Source organism: Branchiostoma lanceolatum, chromosome 7 (genome assembly GCF_035083965.1).
Source record: "Branchiostoma lanceolatum isolate klBraLanc5 chromosome 7, klBraLanc5.hap2, whole genome shotgun sequence".
NCBI classification, from domain to species: domain Eukaryota; kingdom Metazoa; phylum Chordata; class Leptocardii; order Amphioxiformes; family Branchiostomatidae; genus Branchiostoma; species Branchiostoma lanceolatum.
In genome coordinates, this window is record NC_089728.1 from 5,419,273 (window position 1) to 5,425,272 (window position 6,000).

Genomic DNA, 6,000 nt, shown 5'->3' on the forward strand with positions numbered 1-6,000 from the left:
GAAGCTGTTGGCTTGCGTCATCGTGGTGTACATGTAAGACATGTTTACAGTTAGTCGCAGGAAGGCCTTGGTTACAGTAAAACTGACCTGGAATCGCAGACAGACGTCCTTCAGAGAACGTCATCAAACCGCGAAAATTACATGGCAGAGCTAATTAACACAGAAGAAACTTTCAGCACGCCACATTTTGTGACAGTTAACAAAAAATCTACTTGCACATTTTATTTCGCTTTTGTTCGTTTCCTCCCGGTTATTGGGCGTAAAGTCATCCGTTGGTGCGTTTTCTTGTTACAGGCCTGGTCTTTTGTCTTTATTTGCAAGTTGTTTGTATTGCATACCCGGTAAACCACCCCATGGCGCACTGACACCAGGTTTGTACTAAACAGTACAAGCTGTATATACGGACATGTTTTATTTGATCCACTCACACCGGGATGAACCCTTACTCTTGATAAGGGTGGTGGGTTCTTTAACGTGCTCGTGGTGTGGCTCTCCTCAAACACGGGACTTCCATATTTCAAGTCTTATCCATAGCCGAAGCTTATTGATAAGCACTCAGTTGTCGATATTCCATGTTATTTGCGATACATTGTACCTGATGCAGTTGCTGTGTAATCGACTTTAACTAAACTTTGACTATTAAGGTCCCTCATAACGCTATTTTGGTGATTTATGTTTCCTCTGTTTTACCATTAAAATTTCTTGAAAGAGATATGGTTGTACTGAACATTGATGGCCTATGACAAAATCTTACCACTTACGATATAAGGGACCATATGGGTGACGTCATCATGTTTTATTGTGTTTTTTTAGATTAATTTCTTCAGAGAGAAAATGCCAGTTGAACTTTTGGCACCGAGCTCCCCGGCAGTTGAGACGCTGGCAAACTGTACTCCCAGGCCGTTAGAGATTAGAGAACATAGGTCATCTTGAAAATCGTAAGTCAGCGCTCCCCCAGCCATGCCAGCGAAGCCAGGAAGACCAGTAGCAACCTACATTGACACATGTAAGAAGGAAACAGACCTAGAGGTTAACAGCATGTATCAGAGACACATGGGCAGCCTCTTCGACTTGAGACCGGAGAAACCTGGACTCGACATAAGCAGTATTTAATGTATTGAAGAAGCGCTCCCAAAAAAGTAAACGCCGGCCGAACCTAGAAGGACTACGAAGGAGGCTAGCTTGGTCGCAAAATGTACTCCCCGGCCGGCAACTCTTCTGGCATGTTATCTGTCTAGCTGGCCAATTTCTACTGTTTTTTTTCATCGACCTATGGAGCCTGTTTGAAAACCTGGACCATTGTTGGAAATCGCAAATCAGCGATCTCCATGCAATAAAGTTTGAATTGAATTGAAATTGCTTGGCCACAAATTTTACTCACCAACCGGCCAACTCCTCTGGTATGTTATCTGTCTATTTGGCCAATCTCTACTATTTTCCAGCGACCCATGGAGCGTGGTAGAAGCTAGGGAGTTCGATCCCGTACGCTTCTAGGCATCGAGCTCCCCCGGCATTCACTTGAGAACCTGGGCCGTGTTGAATATCGCGATCCGCGATTCAGGGCTCCCCCCAACAGAAACACCTGTCGCACCTAAAAGGCCTGTAAAGGAGGATAGATAGTTCCCCTCTATCTATATGGTGGCCAAACTCCCCTGGAAAATACGACAAATGAAAAAAAAACTTTATTTGCGCGTTCTTGCCCATATGCGCGAAATGCCGTAGTTCGTCTGGTAGAGACCACTTTTTCTATTGCTATATCATGATACATGATATCTCTCTGACTCGTTTTAGCAACGAGGTTCTTGTGATCACTCCACCAGTCTCCCTCGATTACACAAAACGTTGTTGAAATTAACCAAATAGGGTAAGAAAACCGATGTTGTCCCCTTGGGAAGGGCGCTTTACACGACTTTCCTCACTCCACCCAGGTGTAAAAATTGGTATATTTGTTTTGTGTACGTGACTACGTGACACTGAGTGTAGCGCCACGTCGTCCTTGTCTGTAAAAAACTACGATAAGGAAACCGTACATTTTATCCTACTCTAGCCACATTCATTGACTTTCTATTCATTTCGCTTAGCAAACAATGAGTCCACTAGACCCTGCTCACGTACAACATTTGCTGTTTCATATATGTTATGTCTCAGCCACACCAATAAACAATACCACGGACTGAAAAAAAAAAAAAGAAACTGGCCAAATAGAGATCTCGCCGCAGTTTTCACCTCACAAAAGCGTTTGAAAAAGCGTGTTCAATACTGAAACTTGGAACCCTTCTAGTCTCTACCAGACTAACTACGCCGGCTACAGTACAGGGATGATATTTGCCAGGGAAGTTTGACCACCATTTGTTTTCATTTGCAGGCTCGGAGGTTGAGATGTAAACCTCCTGGACAATTGTTCCTTTTTTGCCGAATTTTACGATCCCTTACCCCTGTAGGAAGGCCTAGAACACTCACACGGGACTCCTCCTGAACATGCTTAAATTCTCCAGCGGTAGATTTCGTTAACACTCAATGCGCGAGGCATGGACTACATATTGTAGAAAAGTAATTTTCAACTTAGATCTCTACCACTTCGGACAATGCTTTCTTCGGATCGGTGTGTAGACTTGAAACTCGGGAGTTATAAACGGGATTCCACCCGAAACACATTCCTAGCTAAAAATCGTGTTCGTGAACTTAACCCCAACAAGAGGACCTATATTCGTGGATATTCTACGAAAAGACAAGGCGGAATATAGTTTGGCAGAGGCAAATTCAACTCACATACAGCCGGCCAACTCAGCTCAGGCAAAGTATTTCCCTATTTGGGTATTTCTTTCCGAAGCCACAGACGAGTGTTATAATAGCCTGACTGCTATCCGACTACTACCTGGGCTCCTGCACACGCTACCCTGAATTTTCAGGGAAGCGAGTGCGGGAGGCCCGGTAGTAATCGATTTTTTCAGGGTGGCGAGTGCGGCCGTCGGAGCCCCGGTAGTAATCGGATGGCACTCAGGCTAGGGTCTTGTGCAGACTATTGTGAATTGTCTCATGTGGGCATGTGACGCTCACGAGTTTACAGCTAAACAAAGGGACGGATGAGACGGTTGGCTGACTTCTGGGTTTGTGTCTGGCAAAAATCGAAGAACCCTGACATCCTCTCTTGAAAAGCTGTCAAGGTCTACGGGTGTGACAATGTACGCTACACCTGTATGCGTTTTTTTGCAGGTGTAATAAAGGCCCACTGGCATGATGTTCTTTTTCCGATTTGTATCGGCTATGGAACTGAGTGAGCAAGGTGGCTTAACCTCCTTGGAGTGAGTGAGTGAGTGAGTGAGTGAGTGAGTGAGTGAGTGAGTGAGTGAGTGAGTGAGTGAGTGAGTGAGTGAGTGAGTGGGTGGGTGGATGGGTTGGTGAGTGAGTTGTGAGTGAGTGAGTAGTTATGTGAGTAGTGAGTGAGTGAGTGAGTGAGTGTAGTCCTAATTGTTACCTCGATTGCGTAAGCCTGTTGAAACCGGTGACCGCTCAATTGACCCCAAAACACTTAACAAATCTGAAGTCAGTCATTCGTTTCGTTTGTTCTGAATCCTTGTCGTGCCTAATGGCACACATGGCAGCAAGTTTCCTGGCTGTTTCAGTAGCAGGGTATATTTTACAGGGATGGTTTGCTAGTCCTTCCCATTTAACGTGCTCGAGACACCTCCTCAAACACGGGAGCTCAATTTCAGTATGTCCCTTCCGAAAGACGGGTGCAGCTCCAACCCAGATGTCCTGCCTAGGATTGAAATGTCTCCCAGTTAGCAACTGATTAGAACCAGGAACTAAGCTATGAAATTGTTACCAGGTTATCAGTCGAGCTATTGGGACATCCCTGAACAAAGTCATTAGGACGGACTAATTTGACGCAACAGGGGTCAGATACCCTCTGGCTGCTTCGGTGGATGGGTGAGGGGGCTGGTGTGTGTGTGTAGGGGAGTAGTCTAGTGGCCATTTACATTTCGTTACCGTCGTATGATTTCCCATTGAAACATATCTTGGAGCGTTTTTTTTTTACCTTCGCCGAGAAGGTTATGTTTTGGTCAGCGTTCGTGTGTGTGTCTGTCCGTCTGTCACTATGATAACTCCAGAATGCCTGCATGGATTGTCTTGATATTCGGTAGGTGCGTAGGACTAAGGTCTTGGTGACACCTCGAAATGATTAGATTTTCGGACCCCTAGTGGTTTCTCTAACTTTCATTTCATTCCTTCACATTCAAAGTGATACACTTACTGAGGATCAGGAAGAAGCAACACATGCCTATACGAAACGTTACCTATACCCTACACATAAATCATTGAACAAAATATAAATCTAGATCGACATGGGGAATTAAAGTAAAGCTGTTGTTTAATGTACGAAATTCTGTCTGTACAAGAGTATACATATATATATGTATATATCTTGTCTATGTAAAAGACATCGTATCGCCACCCATGGGAAGGGGCAATGCGATTTCCCCAGCAAAAGAACCTGGCCCCGATAAGATGAAAATCGCGAATTAATCAGCGCTGCCCCTAAAAACAAACGTCGGCCCCGCCCGGGAGGCCTGCAAAGGAGGCTAGGATGACACAGCAGTGGCTTGGCTGAAAACTTGAGCTGTACTGAAGCCGCACTGCACTACCCAGAAGTTTAAAAAACGCCATGCTTCACTCTTGATTATTCCCTTCGCCGAGAAGGTTATGTTTTCGTCAGTGTCCGTGCGTGTGTGTCCTTCCGTCAGTGAACACGATAACTCGAGAATGCCAGGATAGATTGTCTGCATGCTTAGCATGTATGTAGGTCTTCTTGAGACCTCGAAATGATTAGATTTTGGGCCCCCTAGCGACTTTCTATGGTACTGCAGCGGAACTTCCAGTTTTGATACCTCGTGTTATGTTGTGGTCATGATTTTATAGTGACAGATAGCTCTTGGGAGAGAAAGTCGTGTAGGTTAGTCGTGCAATTTACAGCCGATTTTTTTTTCTTTTGTTGGAAACGGACTAGAAGATTGATGCGCGCGCGGATGTTGACCCCCTGGTCCAAACAAGGGGGTTAATAGGTTTTGCGAGGTGAATGCCCGACAGGTTGACAAGTCATGTGCCTCGTGAGAACGGTCAGAGAACTTTAGTAACATTACAATGATTCTTCTGTCTCTTCTTGCCAGTCGAACGACTATGTTGGATCAAGGAGGTTATATAGACCCTCCTTGGTTGGATCAAAGACATTATATATTACCATTACGAAGTTGCCAGAAGGCAAAAGAGACACACACCATGCAAAACAACAGCTTTCATCTGCGCTGTTTGTGGCAAACACTGCAAGAGTAAAGCTGGACTCGCCGCTCACATGCGCTCACGGACGAGTCCATCGACGCTGAACCGATCGCCCGTCATGATGAAAGGGAGAAGAAGAAGGTTGGATAAACGACAGGCATGGGAACGTGACCTGTACATAATCCGTCCCTTATGACTGAGGGTCAGGGACTTTCCGCATGGTTGCCTCTATGGTTGCATAAGCAGTAGTCAGTACATGACCCTATGTGTAGGCAACAATAAAAATGCTATAAATACCTCTGTAGTTTGTTACAGGTGTAGCATCGCTGAATTGTGAAACTTATATAAAGCTTTTGACACTGTGCTCAGCACTGCTAGACCAAAGATATGTACATTTAACAAAAAAGGGAATGTTCGCACATGTAATGTCAACAGCTTGTCTTAAGAAGAGAGAAGAAGCGTTTAAATAATATATTAAGCATAGCATACTGCATAGTTTTCTTACTATGTTCTTGATATTCTAATGCATTTAGCCCTTTGTTAGGCATGAATATGCAATAAACTTCATTGTTATTGATGTGAAAAGGGATGAAACGTTGATGGGTATCTCTGGGAACTTCTTACGAACCCAGACAAATGTTGGTGTTTGATTGACATATGCACAACTTGAAACTTCATGTAACTAGGCGACTGTGCCACCCACATGACAGACCAGACACAAAA